The 18,981-nt window shown below is 34.4% G+C and overlaps 1 protein-coding gene across 6 annotated transcripts in view; it reads left to right on the forward strand.

Annotated features, from left to right (window-relative positions):
• Positions 1-18,981, forward strand: part of KCNC2 (potassium voltage-gated channel subfamily C member 2) — a 169,860-nt gene that overhangs the window by 52,014 nt on the left and 98,865 nt on the right. The window lies entirely within an intron of this gene.

Genomic DNA, 18,981 nt, shown 5'->3' on the forward strand with positions numbered 1-18,981 from the left:
TTTCTTTTCTCTAAGGAATGACATGTCTTATTTTTAAAGCTTTTTCCATCACATGGGGACTTTTGATGGCCTTGCTCACATGAAAACCAGTTGATTATATGATGTTACTCAGGCACAAATGACTCAAACAAACTCATTAAAATTGCTGAACTGTGGTCTTGATGTTTAAAGATGCACGGGTCCAAGGAAGTATATGGATCAAATAACTTCTTAAGGATAAATATATTAGCTAGAGATTGAACTTTGTTACAAGAAACCAAAAGACAAAGCAAGGGCTTTCTTTTGTCTGATTCATCAAGAAATTCTGAGGTAGATAATTCTGGTTAAGCAGCTCAGTGATGTCAAAGCTTAGGTTTCTGTGATTCTTCTAGCTTTTTCCTCATAACCACAACATGACTGCTAGGGCTCCAGCCATGATATACAGAGTTAAGCAAGAAGGAAGGGCAAGGACTAAGGACAAAAGGCAGAAGGGACAATCCAACAACAAATGGAAAACTTGCCCACTGAATTTCATTTACTTTCTTGTTACCCAAATCATCCCCAACTTTAAAGCAGTTACAAAATGTAGAGTTTTGCTTTGTTTGAACTGTCCTTGACATTGTTGTTCCTAACAAAACTGACGTTCTGTCAGAGAGGAAGAAGGCAGAATGACTATTTGTAAGCAACACCAGGCTCTTCACAGAGGGAAACCAGAGCAGTACTTGGGATTGTTCCCAGATTATGGTGGGGTCTCTGTCAATATTTCCTGAAGTAAGTTGATTTATAGCACGTAGTCAATACTTTACAGAGTGTTAGTTTTGTCAGTGCTACCCTCTGGCTCATAAATACACTAGCTTCTTTACAGGAAAATGACACTACAATGAATTATTTGGGTGTGATATTATTTGGGTATGATAATGATATAAAGAAATTCTAAATGAATTTTTGGAGCCCAAAACATATTATAGAAATGGTAGGTTGCAAACTTAAATTAGGAGTTAGTTAGAGTTATCTGGGTAGAATATCTGTAGCTATATTAGAGTATTTATTGTGTTACAGACACTAGATTAAGTGCTTTAGATAGTTTATAGTTTTGTCTTGCAATAAACCTTCAAAGGTAGGCATCATTTAAAAATAAGGACACTGAGGTTGAAAGAAATTGTCTTTCTTAAGAACACATAGCTAGAAAAAAATCAAGATTTGAATTTAATATCTATTGACTTCAAAACAGGGTCAATAAACTTTTACTGTAATGGGCCAGATACTAAACATTTTAGGTTGTGAGAGGCATATACAATTCTGCTAGCTTGAAAGTAGCCATAGGCATTATGTAAAAGAATGAGTGTGACTGCGAACCAATAAAACTTTATTTATGTGCACTGAAAATTCAATTTCAATGACATTTCCTATCCTTTTTCTGTGTCATAAAATATTTTTCTGACATTTTTTCAACCATGTAAAATGCATACATAATTCTTATCTACAAATTGTACCAAAAAAATGGTCAGAGAGTCAGATTTGGCCTGTGAGTCATAGTTTGCTGACTCCTGCTCTAAGTCGTATGTGTTTGACCTTGGTGCTATAACTAGCAACTATAGACACATCAAGCTGACATTTCCAGGATGTCTGCACTCTGGGCTGTGATATCTCTACTCTCAAAAGCTCTGAGGTAGAAATAGACAACTTTCTCTCCTGGTGACCTGAAATCAGACTGTTGGAAAATTATTTCTAAACAATGAAGCCCAACTCCACTTCTTTTAAAGAAACTGTGCCTCATTGTAGGTACTTGTCTTCTGTTTATGCTTCTATGTGACAATGTTTTCTCTCTTTCATGTATAGTCCCATTTCTTTGGGAATTCAAATTGTCATCATCTATAAATGATACCCACTTTGAAGTCTTTTATGAGACAAACTGATAAACTGTATCTAAAGCATTCAGTTCAGTATTTTGCACTTCCTTAACCTTGTCATGAGTGAACTGTGCTCTGCTGCTCTTCAGCTGCTTGACCAATGTCTAATTCATTAATTCATCTTCTGTTCTTTCTCTTGCTAAGCACCCTCTCTAGTTAGGGCTACCTGTAGACTTAACAAGCCTTCTCATTTTCTGTTATCAGTGGGCAAATGCAGTATATGAACTCTAATAAAGATTAGATATTAATTTTTGCCAACATAAAGTCAAATTATCTTCATTTTGTCCTACTTTTGACTCACAAACTGATTTTGAAGGAAATATGCATTAATTGGCTGAAACTCAGTACAATCATGCTTGTATTATTGACTTCATTCTCTTGAATGACGGCAAGTTTATTTTTCTTCTTACTTTTTCCTGACATTTGTTTACAGCTTGCTTTAAGACTAACTTTTGGGGGAAGAAATTCCTATTCTCTGTTTTGCCTTGTTTCTGTTTTGTTTCACTGCCTCCAAGTTAGCTGTTAAATAGTCTAGTGCTTGAGAAAATTTTAATTCATTACAGACATCATAGAATACAATTTACTCAGTTTATAAAATCAGGCCCTAATCCAATTTGCACATCCAACTTATGCATTGATAGTTATATTGCAATATTTGAGCCACAAATTTGTGCAGGCATGATGAAGAGGGGCATTTTTTTTTCCCTTGGGAGAAAAGGTTGACAGACAAGATTGAATCTAGAATTTTTTATTTTCCCTGTATTTCTGTGAGCACCAAACTGTTTGGTGATAGTCATGAAATTCTCTTTATACTAAGTAGGTAGCACAGTATATCAGTAAAAAAGTGTTTTGAAACTTGAAAAATACTTTTTTATAGGCTCAATAAAGACAGAATATTGACAGAAAAAATTAGTTTTTCAAAATGTCCAAAAATGTAAAAGAAATCTTTGATGGCAGTTACTGTGTTGTAACTATTGTAGAAAGCCACACGACTTTTCTATTATCTATTTATATACTGTGTATTTAGTTTTATAGCACCAGTACCATATGATATATAAAATGACATCAAATGAAAATAGCTCAGAATTATAAAAGCTTCATGTGATTTTCCTTTCCTACTTATTTGGGTGACCAGCTCACACATTTCATGACTCAAAACACTTCATTGCCAGTCAGATTTCTTTTTAAAAATATGATGGCATCTATGTATGCTGTAGCAGCACAGATGGTATTGGGGAATTTAGTCAGTCTGATTTATTGTAGCTTATCTTTTGCTTGCTACAAATGCCAGTGGGGATGAGTCCTAGATGCCAAGGTGTAAAGACTGAATAGAACGAAATCTGCTGAACTTCCATGAGGGCATCAGGCTGGGAGTCTAGAAATAGACAACTTTGAGGACAGGTGTGATGATCCCTGGAAAGGAGAACTCAACTAAGGTTTCCTAAATCTCAGCTGCTCACTCTATAAAGCCAGTTTTGTATCAAAAATATTGCTTGTTTGAGATGCCAGTATTTCAAAGGCTCTCATCCAAATCTTCCATAACCACTTCTCCTGATACAGCAAATGTGGTAGTTCCGTGTTTTGCTAAATAAATAAATATCAGAGACAAGAGGGACCCCCAAGGAGCCATCTACTTCAGCATGCTCTCTCTAGTCAGTCCTATCATGAAAGCACTCAGTGGAATAGAAACATATTTCTTTTTTAGAGTCCTGGGAGATATATTATACTAATAGAGTGTGTAAAATTATAGCTGACTCTTGAACAACGTGAGTTTGAACTGTGCAGGTCCACTTACACATAGTTTTTTTTTTTTCAATAAGTACGCTGAATGTGCCTGCCTCTCCTGCCTCCCCTTCCACCTCCTCCACCTCTTCTGCCTCGGCCATCCCTGAGACAAGACCAACCCCTCCTGTCTTCTGCCTCCTCCTCGGCCTACTCAATGTGAAGATAATGAGGCTGATGACCTTTGTGATGATCCCTTTCCACTTAGTGAATAATAAATATATTTTCTCTTCTTTACATTTTTCTTAACAGCATTTCTTTTCTCTGGCTTGCTTTATTGTAAGGATACAGTATATAATACATGTATAAAATATGTGTTAATTGTTATCTGTAAGGCTTCCAGTCAACAGTAGGCTATTCATTTGTTTTGCAAAAACATCTTTAAAAATTATTATTATTATAGATTTAGGGGATACAAAGTGCAGTTTTGTTAATGGATATATTGCATAGTGGTGAAGACCGAGTTTTTAGTGTAGCTATCGCTAAGCATTATACATTGTACCTATTAAGCGAATTTTTATCTTTCAGCCCCTTCTCACCCTCCCACCCTTCCAAGTTTCCTATGTCTGCTATTCCACTCTCTCTATCCATGTGTACACATTATTTAACTCCCACTTATAAGTCAGAGCATGCAGTATTTGGGGGAGTCACATGTTACATGTAAATTTTCAACTGCATGGGGAATTGGCACCTATAACTCCTGGATTGTTCAAGGGTCTGCTGTATACACATACTTTAAGAAAAAATGATAAAATAAACATCATTGCTACCTCCCTCAGTCTATGAAATAGAACATTACATGTACCTTAGGAACACACTGTGTCTTCTTCCCAATCACATGTAGCCATCTCTTATTCTAAATGTCTATTATTCCAAATGGCAATCCTAAACAATATATGGTTTAGTGTTGACTTTTTGTGGACTTTAAGTTAATTAAGTAATACAGTATCTTTTCTCTGAATTTACTTCACGATACCTAAAAATTCATCCATGTTTATTGTTGCCACTTTTCCCACTGTCTCCCCTTGTGCTTTTCACATTGCTCCCAGTCCCAGTCAATTGGGTGAATTGAGTTTTTAAATTTATGTTGTCATTGTATATTTCGCCTCTAATTTTTGAATGTTGTATGTACTACAACTGTTTTTCTAGTGATTACCTTCGCACATATCATATGCATACCTTACTTGAGGCTTCCAAATTATTGATTCATAATTTATTGCCTTGAGTCTTCTCCCTGCAGCAAATCAAATACCTTAGAATTCTCCAACTCAATGACCTTTACAACAACTTATGTATTATTATTTTTGAGAACTGTAATTCTAACTGTTTACTTCCCACCCCAAATGAACATACAATTAGTCATTTTTACTGGTAATTTATATGATTAATGTTTGTTTAGATTTACCTACATATTTACCAATGTTCTTATTGTTTTTACACCTTCAATCTTACATCTGAAATAGTTTTTCTTTGCCTTGAACGATATAAATAAAAATTTCCTTTAGTGAGAGTGTTTTTCATTAACTCTTAATAATTACTTGTGGAAAAATGACAAACATACAAATACTTCAAATATACACATGGAATTTATGTTGACAATTATTTTCTCTCAGTAAACGAAAGGAACCATTGTTTTTTGGTTTCTATTATTATTTGGAAACCAGCTGGTTTAATCACCTGTTTTTGTTTTTTGTGTGTGTGTGTAAGTTTTCTTTTTTGTTTATTTAAGAACTTTTTATTCATTTTGATACTCTTTTTTTTTTTTTTTACTATGATGTGTTTAAGTATGTATTTCTTTTTATCAGTTCTGCTGGAGATTCATGGAACTTTCTCAATCTGAGGATTGAGTTGTTCAGCTCTTCTCCGGGAAATGTCATTGGCTTTACTGTATTTCTTTGAATAGCATTTGCTCCCCTTTCTTTTTACTGGGCACTTTCTAAAACTTTGGTGTTTTTTATTTATAACAATTAGTTATAGGTTCTAATATATATATTAGACTTTCTTCCACTAACTGTATCTTGCATTCTTTTTTACATATTTTCTTTCTCTTTGACCCTTTCTACTGCATTCTAGTTAATATCTCAGATGTTTATTTCAGTTCACTAATTTTCTCTTAAACTGATGTTTTTAGAGTTGCCCTTTAAAATAAATTTAAATTTCATTATATTTTTTACTTTCAGTTCTGTTTGGTTCTTTTTCAAATCTGCTTGATTCTTGATAATACCAAGTGTTGTCTACAGATCTAATTGCTTGAAATATATCAAATAAGTAGATGATAATTCCAATAATTTCTATCTTTTAAAATTTGTGTATTATCTATCTTCTCTCTCTCACACACATACATGTCAATCACTATACTACATTCTTCATTCTTCTGGTTCTCATTTATGATGACTCGGTTTTTATTCAGGTTGTGAAATTTGACTGTGAGCTATTCATTTCTCTTAAAATTTTTATCTTTGGGAATTCTTTGAAGTCTGTTTTAAAGTTGAGCTGCTCCAAAGAGGATTTGCATTTTTTTCTTTGCCAGACAACTGGCAGTGGGCCAACCCAATTTAGCTTTAGATTAAATTCTCCAAACGAAGACCTTGATACTGTTCAGGTAGTGTGAATTCCGACTGCAAACTTGTGTGAAGACTATTCTGTGGTTACAGATTCTTAGGGGAGGATTTTATTTTTCTCCTCATCCGCAATCGGAATCTACACAGTATGTTTGTTTGATATGGAAGGGTTTCATTTACAAATAAAGGGTTTGTTTCTCCTATATTTAATTTTCTGTGCAAGGTTTTTCTATTAGTTTTCTTGCATCATAAAGGCCTTGGGCTTTGGTGAGCTTGTATCTCCGAGCCCGTCCAGTTATCAGAATGGAAATTCAAAATCTTTTGACTTCAGGCAAAAACTGTCAAGATAAAAATCAGTTTTGTTATTTATTCCTCTTCCAGATTTTATGTAGGGCATTTAATCCACCATACCAATGGAAGCAGCTATCTTAAGTGTTAATTCAAGAACCATGAGTGCATAGAAAATGGAATCTATCTCTAAATTTTACTTTAGGGTTTTGAAGGTTACATTTTACATAGCTGAGTTCTTATAATAACATTCATTTTATTCTTGCAACCATATAAAGAAAAATCTAGTTACAAAAGTATTGTTGACATTCAGAAGAGTGTTATTTATTAAAAGTAAATATGTAAAATATTGACATATTGACATATTTGTATTAAACATAACTATAAAATCTTGATTAGAATCACGTAATATTTAATTTCTGTAGACTGTATTTCATGGTATAGGCAGATATATGTTTGAGAGGTTCTTGCTTTGATGGTGCTCACAGTCTAGCAATGAATAGCTATGCAATAAAAAAGCAATATAATGCCAAGGAAGTATTGATGGTGCTTATAGGAAAGATCAACTTAGTCTGCCTATGGGAGTCAAGGAACTCTTGAAAGTGGACTTTTTAAGCAAAAGTGCTCATGATTAAAGAAAGAAAAAAGTGGTCTTGAAATCTGTGTATTGATAGGCATTTACCAAGTAAATAAATCAGGGCTAGTGGTGATGGTTCTAGTCTGCAGGCTAGACTTTCTACAGGAATGGTAGTGTGATATATTTTACAGAACTATGAGCTCAGTATTACTGAAAAAGATAAAGTGCATTAGTGTGACGGATGAGGGTGTGGTGAAAAGTAAACTATTAAGCAGAGGTCACTGGGGTTATTTTATTTTTCTGAGTCATCCAAATTATTGAGAATAGGTTTCTGAATTTTTGTTGTAATAAAGGAATTTTTTGTGTCCTATGAATAAAGCTTGCATAGGAATATGTATTTAGTAGAAATGAGTGATAGCAGGCTCTCGATAGAGGTGCAGATTGCCAGTTTATATTCAAGGTTGTATAATCGAATGACTTCAGGAGTCACAGGCAATGGCTCATTGTAAAATACCAAAGAGTTCTGGACACTTTGGCAAATTAAAATGTCCATGCCTAACCTAAGCATGTTCAAATTTAGTATTTTAAAAGCACTGACTCGGTTGAAAAAAATGGAAATTTTTACTGAATTTGTCCCAATAATCCTCCATTGCAGCCCTTAGCTAAGTGCCCGAGATTTGAGTAAGAAGATGTTGAGTTTTTTTCAGTCTAAATTTAATAACTGTATTTATGGATTTTTATTTATTATCCTCCTTTCATATTATCAGGTAATAATACTAGATTTTTTTTTTCAAAGCAGGTAATTAAGGTCCTTTCAGTGTTACTTTAAATTCTGGGACACAATTCAAAAGATAAATTAAAACAAACATTGGCTATTTATTGTATAAATGTTGAGCACTAATGAAGATTAAACCAATCAATGGTTACATTATATACACATAAAATAATTACTGCATTTAATGGCACTAATAGTTGCTAAGATGTGAGGAAATGGAGATTCTTACATACTGCTGGTGGAAGTTAAAATTGTTACAATTGCTACGCAGATCAATTTATCAGCAATCATTGAAGTTGAGGAGGCACATATCTTAGGCCTTAGCAATTCTATTTCTATTTCGAGGTATGTATCCTTGAGAAATTCATGCACCTGCATAAACATGGTGATTGTTGCACTATTTTTAATAGCAAAAATATGAAACCAATCTATTTCAGAGATGGATTAAATAAAGTATGGTTTACACATATACTAAACTATTCCACAGCAGTTAAAATTAATAAACCAGATCTACTTGTATAGATGTATAACATGTATACGTCTCAGAATCAAAATGTTCCATAAAAAGCAATATTCAAATGAGCAGCGAGAGATGTCACTTATACAAATTATTTAAGTCACATAAAACTGTAATACATATTGTATCTCTTTTTTTTGGTGAGTATATCTATATGTTAAAAATCTCTGCATGAGAATGAAATAAACCAACTACAGGATAGTGATTATCTTTGATGAAAAATAAAAGTCAGTAAGATTGTTGCCTGTAATCTCAGCACTTTGGGAGGCCAAGGTGGGCAGATCATGAGTTCAGGAGATCGAGACCATCCTGGCTAACATGGTGAAACCTTGTCTCTACTAGAAATGCAAAAAATTAGCTGGGCGTGGTGGTGGGCGCCTGTAGTACCAGCTACTAGGGAGGCTGAGGCAAGAGAATGGCGTGAACCTGGGAGGGGGAACTTGCAGTGAGCAGAGATTGTGCCACTGCACTCCAGCCCAGGTGACAGAGCAAGACCCAGTCTCAAAAAAAACAAAAAACAAAAAACAAAAAGGTAAGGTTGTAAGACTTTAGTTGTAGCTGTAACGTTTTATTTCATAAACAAAATAAGCAATAAAAGAAAAAGATCTGAAACAAATATAAAAGTAATATATATTAATTCTACATGGACATAAAAGTGTTTATTTTACCATATTCTATATTTTTCTATATTTTCAAAATATTTCAGTTAATTCTCTTCCCCACCCAAAAAATCTTACTGTGTATATATAGCACTATTTACCAGAATATACAAGAAGACACTAGAAATTATCTTTCTACTATCCTTGACACTGATTAAATGTTTTAAATTATTACCCCCAGTTTTAGCCTCAATATGAAAATAAATATGAAAAAACATAACAGATGATGATCAAGGAAAGGTTGAAACTGTATATTAACTGGGTCATATAAAATAAGATTAAAAATGTAGAAAGACTTTGAAAGTAATCATTATGCAATTCTTATAAGGATAATGTCATTTTATTTTTTACAAAAGAAAAGAAAATAGGATATGAGCTTAATGTAGCTGGCTTAGACCCAGTATGTAAATAAACAGAAGCCAACGTAAAATTTATAGAGCTTTATTTATTTATTCATAGAGTGTTAGAAATCATTTGGCCCAGGCATTTTAAACTTGGGGTTGTTTAAAATTCTATGCTAAAGAGAACATGGGGAAGTGTTAAGAAGCACTTGCATCTCCTGAAATTTCAGACATAAATTGTTTGAAATATATATATATTTTTTTTGGAGAGAATCCAAAGTTTTTACTAAGTTAAGACATAGACCAACCCTTTGAGCTTGAAAACGGGAAAATTGAGGTGGGCAGATAAATGACTTGGTTCTGAATTTATAACTGGCACACAGATGTTGCAAGGCTTTAGCCTTCTGGCTCAGTAATTTTTCCTGTAAAAAGACACAGTGGATCAGAGCAGGTCTAAAATATCCTCAATGGATTTGTGAGAATCGCGTTGCTGGCTCTATAAGCATAATCCCTTTTTTCTTTTCTTTTACTCTCTCATCCACTTGACTGTAAGTTTAATGAGATTTGGAGTTGGTGAGGAACTCTTGACTATTTCGATTATGGAAAGACTCTACTTCCTGAGTCTTGGTGATATGATGTCCATGTCAAAAGGAAGAAACTATTCACTGTAGACAATTCACAGTTTGAACACCAACTGGAATTTTGATGGCCCAGTGATGTTAATAAAGTATTTACAGAGTGTAAGTATTTATAAGGTTAGGCTATAAATAAGGACAAATTAAAATGGTGAAGAAACTCTGGAATGTGTTTTCGGTGTGTTGTGCATATATATATGCATACACACACATATACACACATACACCCACATACACCCACATACACAAAAATGTGTGTATATATATTTTACAGACAGAGTCTTCCTATGGTTCCCAGGCTGGTCTGAAACTCTTGAGCTCAATTGATCTTCCTGCCTTAGCCCCCGAAGTAGCTGGAACTACAGGCATATGCCACTGCACTTGCCTATGCAAGCATAGTTTGGAGTTCTAGTGGCCGTAATTTAGTGCAGTAGTCAACTACTTAATAATTTAATGAATAAAACATCAATGTACTAGTTGGACAACACTCTACTAATTCACTGATTATATCTGCTCTGTCACATGATGTGAATGCATGATGAGCCTACCGTGTTGCATTTTAAAGATATGTAAGGAGTATACCCATGTCTTCCAATAACTTGTATTTCAGAATAGTTAGTGCCCTGCGGATGCTTATGACATACTATTTTTTAAAAAAGATAATTGATTTAAAAAGTAGTAATGGTTAATATTCATCAGACAATACATATGATGAATCTATCTTTGTACAATAAAACTAGTATTCTGCTTTTTTTCCCCTTTTGGTGGCAAGTGAAGCTATTTTATTAATGCAGTGTCAGTCATATAACAATGGGTGTTCACCATGAATGATGATGTTTTCCTAGGTAATCTTCACTCCCATGAAATGATCTTTACCTTTTGTGCGTCATTTTTATTATCGGATAAAGGATATGTCTGCATGCATATTAGAAAAAATATTGCTGACACTTAGTTTTATATGTCTAATTAAAACTCCCATCAAAACAAATTATACATAATAGGAGTTTTCAATCTGAGTTACAGAAGATTTTGTGTAAGGTTTTCTATTATTTTTGCAGATAGAAGCAAAAGTCATGGTGAAAAATACAACTCACTACATGTTTTTTAAAAATACAGTTCTATGATGAGATCACTTGGACTCGGGGAGGGGAACATCACACACCGGGGCCTATTATGGGGAGGGGGGAGGGGGGAAGATTGCCTTGGGAGTTATACCTGATGTAAATGACTGGTTGATGGGTGCTGATGAGTTGATGGGTGCAGCACACCAACATGGCACAAGTATACATATGTAACAAACCTGCACGTTATGCACATGTACCCTAGAACTTAAAGTATAATAATAATAATTTAAAAAAGATATCTCCAAAAAAAAAAAAATACAGTTCTAGAAAGGGAGAGACATGAAGAATAAACATGAGAATTCAGGATCAAATGACAGTGGGAAATTTAATGTCATAAAATCAGAGATGTCTATTAGAACCTTTTTGATTAGAAGAATGTCAAGGAGAGCTCAAGATCAAGGACAGTGCCTGTTATTCTAATAGCAGGCATGTAAGGCTTGAATCTGAAGATAAGTCAGAAAGGGCAGGGGGCTAGAACCACATCCAGATCAGTTACCAAATGTAGTGTCTACCTTGCTAATCAGGTGTGGCAGCTGAATGAAAAGCAAAATAAATGGCTTGTTGTAAGTCACTAAGTCTTGCAGGTGGTTTGCTATATTGGATGTAGAGTGCCTGTTTAATCACTGATAGCTATCAGTGAGACCACTTATTCAAAAGGGTTTCAAAAACTGTTTTGCACACAGATTCTATTGTTTTTTTTTTATTATTTTCTTTTCAAAGCTTCATTTTTGACTTGCAAATGACAAGTCTGTATAAATAGTATAATGAGAAATTCACATTTACAGATTTGTGCTTTCTGGGACCACAGTTGTCTTGTCTTTTTGTTTTGTTTTGTTTTTAATCGTGAAGTCAGACTGTTCTGTGTTCAAGTCTTAGGTTAGCCATTTAAGGTAGGATTTTGGACAAATTATTTAATCTTTCCCTGCTTTAATTTTCTCACCTATGAAATGGGCTGATAAGTCCCTTGCCGGATTTTTAGTGGCAGTTGTATAGGAAGTTTATAAGGATTAGGTAATCAGCTTCTAGAGTCTGACCTGAATTTGAATTCAGGTATTCACACTTACTAGTTGTGTAGCTCTAAGCAAGTAACTTAACCTCTCTAAGACCTAATTTCCTCATTTATAAAATGAATACAGTATGAGTGAATACTAAGGCAGTGTATTTTTGTGAGGATGAAAGAAATAACACATAATTTGCTTAGCACAGGATGACATGCAGTAAATGCTCAATACATGTTAGTTATTGTTTATTGTTTAAATGATAGATGATGCTTCAAAGCATGTAATAATTTTCTACTCTGGTACATAGTAATGCTCAGTAAAGATTATTGTTCATCTCTCAACCCCGTCTCAGGGCCACATGGCTTATCCAATACACTATACTAAATTTATATTAGCCACAACATTACTCAAACATGGAAACATCGCTTTGAAAGTAAGAAGATAGATTCAAATTCTGAATGATTTTGATAAATGTATAAATTTTTAAAAATGGAATGCTTAAATGGAAAATCATTGATTCTTTCTGAATAAAGGTGAAGAGCTAGCAGTCAGTGTGGGTAAGAGAGCTACATGTTAGTCAGAAATGTGGTACTGTTAGGAAAAGTGCCAGCACATCATATTTAAAATCAAAGTGTCCGATAATTACTCTCACTACTACTGTAACTACTACTTTCTATTTTATACTAGTTACTCTTTTAAACTCATTTAAGGAAACTTTATCGATGTATTTAATCCTCAAGATAATCTAATGTTGCAGAGGTTAATTTTGCATTATAGTTTTCTCCAGTTAATCACAACTTAGGATAAAGAAGTCTCACTCCCAAGAGATGGGTATTGACATTTTTGAGAGAATTTAGAAGAGTGCAGTGAAAGTGGCTGAAGGGTTTGAAAACAACACATTTGAGGGACAGGTTAGAAAACTGCAACTTAGCCCAAAGAAGAGAAAAATAAGGGATGTCTGAGAACGGCCTTCAAGTGTATGGAGGGTTATGCAATTGTGTGAAGAGAGTAACCAGTTTTCATCCAGTTTGCCTAAGGACAAGAGCAAAGAAAATAAGCCCAAGTTTTAGCATGAATAGCAGAAGTTAGAAACAAGAAAGGTCTTTTCCACAGTGAGAACCATTGTTTACTAAATGGCGCTAATGGAAGAGATGGCTATTTTTTTCCTTCACTTTTTTAAAGCATAAGTTTTGTTTTTTTTTTCCTTGGCATGATACTAAATGGTGTTCTGGAGGAAATAGAAAGTCTCTCAATTTCTTTTCATCTTCCTGAGTCTATGACATTAATCATTACATTAAAAGTTTAATAAATTATGCATCTCCACTTCTAATCTTTAACTCACTGAAGTCTATGATTATTCTTCTCTCTTTTTTTTTCTTTTTTGGCCATTATGTATCAGATATTCTTTTTTGTCTGCCTGCCTTTTGGTTTTTCCATTTATTCATGAGGAGACATGTATCCCAAATGTGTTTCCACAGACATAAACCTTAAAGGATATTTTTTAAAGTGGTAAAATTTAACTCAATCAAATTTATTACACAGTAGCAAATAAGATCAATGTTCAAGGAAGGAAAGACATTGATAAACTTAGTTCAAATTTATTTTTATAGTTCTTTACTATTTTAACTCTAACTTTCACTATTAAATTACTTATATTTGTATGATTCTTTGCCATTTACAAAATAGTTATCATACACATTTGGTAGATTGTAATATTAATAGTCCCTGACAAATCACACCTATCTATCCACATGTTTGTGTAATCTTCTTCCCTAATGATCCTCGACTTGGCCATCTGACTTACTTTGGCCAGTTGGATATTAGTAAATTTGACACAAGGAGAGGCTTGATAGATTCTTACATGATGTGACTTACGCTCTTGATGTATGCTGGAGAAGCTATGTGAAAAACAGAAGTGCCCAGAAAAAAAAGTCCAGACATGTAAGTGAGAACACTGCCCAACCAAGCCCAGTAGATCCCCCTCATGACTGACAACAGGGGAGACCATTAGGGGAATCTCTCAGCTAAACACTGTCCAAATTGCAGAATCCTTGATTAATATATGATTCTTATTCTGATGCCTATATTTTAGGGTGGTTTGTTATGCAGCAATAAGTAACTGACATACATATTGCCCTTTGATGCCCCTCTCAAGGCTATGAAGCAATTAGGGAAGATATTGTTGCCTCAGTTTTATATATGTGGAATTTATGGCTGAAATACATGTTTGTTCTTAGTTTTCCTTCTACTGCAATACTTTATTAATCCCTCTGGCAGGTTTAGAAGAAAAACAAAGTCTCATAATTATGTTGTCCCAAGGTTCTTCAGAAATTAAAAAAAAGACAAAATTATAAATCATGCTTTCAAAATCAAATATTATTTTATTTTAGAGTTGAAAATATGGCCTTAGCATATTTCTGCTTAGACATCTCCTTGGTGCTGGAGAGGAGTTATAATAGCCACCGCCAGAAAATGTATTTAGAGAAAGAGAGAGAAAGCCTGAGTCAGGGTAATATTTATGGATATGGAAAAGCAGTTAGAATTGAACTGAATTCACTCAAAAATTCTTGTTCACATAAGAAAATTTCATCCTCAAACGTGATCTCCATTTCAGGGAAAATTTTGCATTCTTCATGCTGGTTGCCAAATTGTTATTTCACTCGCTGCTGTTTTTAAAGCAGAGCATCGCTCACAGTTTTATCGGCTTATCTTTAGCCATAATTCACAGCTTCCATTGAACAAGAGGTAAATTTTTGGTTCATGTTTTATTCTTTTTCACTTCCTTTCCAAGGCATGGCCTTATTATTATATCTGGGCCAAGCTGGATGCTTGAAGTGACTGCTTTTTTTTGTGCAGCAAAACGAAATGAAATGAGTTGGTTATTTTAACTCGAAAGAGAGCAGAGGCAGTCAGACTGATCTTAAAGATGTAGACAGTAAATAATGTGATTTATTAGGTTCCTGAGGTCTCTAGGACCTCATGCTAGAAAGCCTTCATTTCTTTGACATTTTCTCGGGTGAGTAGTACTGGCACCTTCTCTACCAGTATTCCGTTTTCTTTTTTTCTTCTTTCTTTGTTATTATTATTATTGTTTTTTTGACACAGAGTCTCACTCTGTCGCTCAGGCTGGAGTGCAGTGGCGCGATCTCGGCTCACCGCAAGTTCCGCCTCCCGGGTTCACGCCATTCTCCTGCCTCAGCCTCCCTAGTAGCTGGGACTACAGACGCCCGCCACCACGCCCGGCTAATTTTGTTTTTGTATATTTAGTAGAGACGGGGTTTCACCGTGTTAGGCAGGATAGTCTCTATCTCCTGACCTCGTGATCCGCCCTCCTGGGCCTCCCAAAGTGCTGAGATTACAGGCGTGAGCCACTGCACCCGGCCCAGAATCCCATTTTCTTATAGGTAAAGCATCTTTGACAACCCCTTCTGCTTTCAATTCCTTCTTCCAATTTCTTGCCCAAACTCAACTCAGTAAATACAATAAAAACATACTTTGTTCTCAAACTTTACTGTACATAAGGATCACCTTGGAAGGCTACTAAAATACGGACATTTGCTCTACCATAAATATTCTATTAAATGAATTTCCTGGGGTGTCCAGGAATCTATTTTTAAAAATGTTTATTTTTAGTTCTTTAAATAAGCACTCAGGTGATTCTGAAACAGGTAGTCTAAAAACACACTTTGTAACCTCAGGTCTACTTGCATTATTAATCTCCTGTTCCAACTGGTATTATTAATGAACACATATGTATAAAAAGATATTTTAAGGCTGATGATTAAGAGAGTGAGAACAATCAATGGTGGAGCTTTTTGTAGTGGGTACAAGATGAGCAAATGGTTCTGTTTACAGTGGATTTTTTTCCCATTGGCAAAAGCAAAATGCAACAGCAAAAAATGCAGGTAGTTGCTGTGCTCTGGTGTCAAGAAATACTTTAGATATACAATCCTCCTAAAATAAGCATTACTTTAAAAATGAAATTAGCAGGATTCTGTTTATGTCCAGGTCAGTGAGTCAGTCTATGTGAGGCCATAGCATGGGTAACTGTTGATCAATGACAATCCACTCTAAGCAGCCACTATATTCCCATGGTGGGCTTTCAGAAATGCTCATAATCATTTGATGAGTTAGATTTTTCTCTTTAGGAAATGAACTCAATCCTGTATCTTCATTTTGGTAGCTATTAAAATGATGTGAACTGCTAACAGGCACACTTCTTGTGTATCAAGGTTAAATCAGAGGTACTGATGTGCTGTTCTTTCCCAGGCTGAAGAATTGAGAATATTTGATGGTGATGAATATTTCTTAATGAAAATGTAAACTGAGAAAGAGAATCTAAGCTGACTTTATGTCTTACTTATATAATTTTTTTTTTTTGTTTTAAAGGTCATATTGACTGTAAAGCTTTTCTCGTTCAGAAATATGAATGATCTGTATAGAAAGGTTTTGGGCTTAAGATACACGTACAGACAGTGCACATGCATAATTTGGGACATAATATTTTGGGGCAAAATATTAAATATAACACTGCTATTTTTAATGGATGTGATTGTCATTATTTCTTTTAACCATTTTGTTTTTTAAAGAAACATTGTCAGACCATGTTTTCCATGCTCATGAAGAATTTGGTTATATGACAGATGACAACACAAATGTGTATATGTATATACAGTATGTGCAGCTGTTTATAGAATCCTGGAACTTTGGGAAGAAGTCAGGAACACAGATGCAGTTGTAAAACATCTTTATTATGTGTATAGGTGGTAGTTAAAACCAGTCGATTATGAGATTTCTTACAGCAGAGTGTAAAGAAAAAAGAGTTGAGGATGAGATCCTTGAGGAACTGGTATTTATAAGACAAAAAGAGGAAAACATTTACTGATGCATATTTAAATGTCAATGAGGTAGGAGAGAACTAGGTGAAACAGTATTTTGAGGGCCAAAGAGAAGAGAGAAGAGAAGACCTAAAAGTGTCTGTTAGATTTTGCAGGAGATGGTCACTGGTGGATTTGGCAAAGCTATTTTCAAAAGGTACTGATTGCAGTGAGTTGAAGAAGAGCTGGGAGGGAATAAGAGGAAAATAGAGCAGGTTATAACTGCAAATTTGACAAGGAAAGAGGAGAGAGTGTGGCAATGGATTGGGAATGTTGTGGTGGGAACATGCAGAGTAAAACAAAGGTATTGCTTGATTTTAAAGAATGGGAGGGACTTTGTTGAGTCCTTGTCTGGCTTTGGTATCAGGGTGATACTGGCTTCATAAAATTAGTTAGGGAGGATTCCCTCCTCCTTGATTTTTTGGAACGGTTACAGTAGGACTGGTACCAGTTCTTCTTTGTACATCTGGTAGAACTCAGCTGTGAATCCATCTGGTCCTGGGTTTCTTTTGTTATTGTTGTTGGGAGATTTTTATTACTGATTCTATCTCATTACTCATTATTGGTCTGTTCAGGATTTATAGTTCTTCCTGGTTCATTCTTGGGAGGCTATATATTTCCAGGAATTTATCCATTTCCTCTAGGCTTTCTAGCTGGTGAGCATAGTTGTTCATAATAGTCTCTGAATGATCTTTTGTGTTTCTGTGGTATCGATTGTAATTTCTCCTTTTTCATTTCTGATTGTGTTTATTTGAATCTTTTTTCTTGGTTAGTCTAGCTAGTGGTCTATCAATTTTGTTTATCTTTTCAAAGAACCAAATTTTATTTTGTTGATACTTTTCTTGGTCTCAATTTCATTTAGTTCTATTCTGATTTTTGATATTATTATTATTTTTTCCTTTTAGCTTTGGGTTCAGGTTGTTCTTGTTTTTCTAGTTCCTTGAGGTGCAGTATTAGGTTATTAATTTCTGATTTTTCAATTTTTTAGAAAATGTAGGCATTTAATGCTATAATGTTCCCTCTTAGCCCTGCTTTTGCTGCATCCCAGATGTTTTGGTATGTTATGTCTCTATTTGCATGTATTTTGAAAAGTGTGTGTAGGCTGTAGAGAAGGTTATAGTGGACAGGAAGGTTAAATATAGCAAGATAAAAAGGATAATAGAGCTGAGTGTTTGACAGATTAGTCTTAGGTGGAGGGAAATATTTTCTCTGACATTAGAGAAAGGGAGTTGATAAGTGTGGTGTGCATAATACAAAATTATCAGGTCTTTCTCAACAGATTACAGACTTGTCAAAGGGGAAAACCATGCTAAATTAGAATATGGCCATGCTCTGGGTACACGTAGAGTGACATTATACATAGTACACAATTAAAAATTAGAAATATTGACTTAGAATGAAACTGTATTGTTATAAAGATCTAAGTTAGGGCATAGGTATGAAGAAATTAGTGAGTAGAGATCAAATCTGTTGTAATAGTCACCAATTCAAAGACATTTGGAACAAAGAGGTAAGGTGATTTTTCACAGAACCAATGTAGAATGTTCTTATACTTTCTATCTTTGATAGTCAATAATAAGCTTTCACTAAAAGTTCTGGAATTATCAGATTTTGCTATAACATCAATATTATCTACTAGTTTGTAAATTCCCAGTTGGACTAAAACTATTTATCTTCAAAACCGTGTCTGAAGTTTGAATATAAGCATTTATTTATTTATCTGTCTATCTCTTATATTTTCTCTAGAAATAATTTAAGGGCATCATTAATATCAGGGAAGTTGGATATTTAGTCTGCATGTAGTATATATTTGAATGTACAACTGAAATAACACAGACTTGCCCTGTAGCAAAGAGAGACACATTAATTTAACTACCATCATTATCACATTCACACAGAGCTGTGAATGCATGATGGTCAGGGATTCAGTGGCATTTTTTTATTTTACATTTTTG

The sequence above is a fragment of the Rhinopithecus roxellana genome, chromosome 10 (genome assembly GCF_007565055.1).
Source record: "Rhinopithecus roxellana isolate Shanxi Qingling chromosome 10, ASM756505v1, whole genome shotgun sequence".
NCBI lineage: Eukaryota > Metazoa > Chordata > Mammalia > Primates > Cercopithecidae > Rhinopithecus > Rhinopithecus roxellana.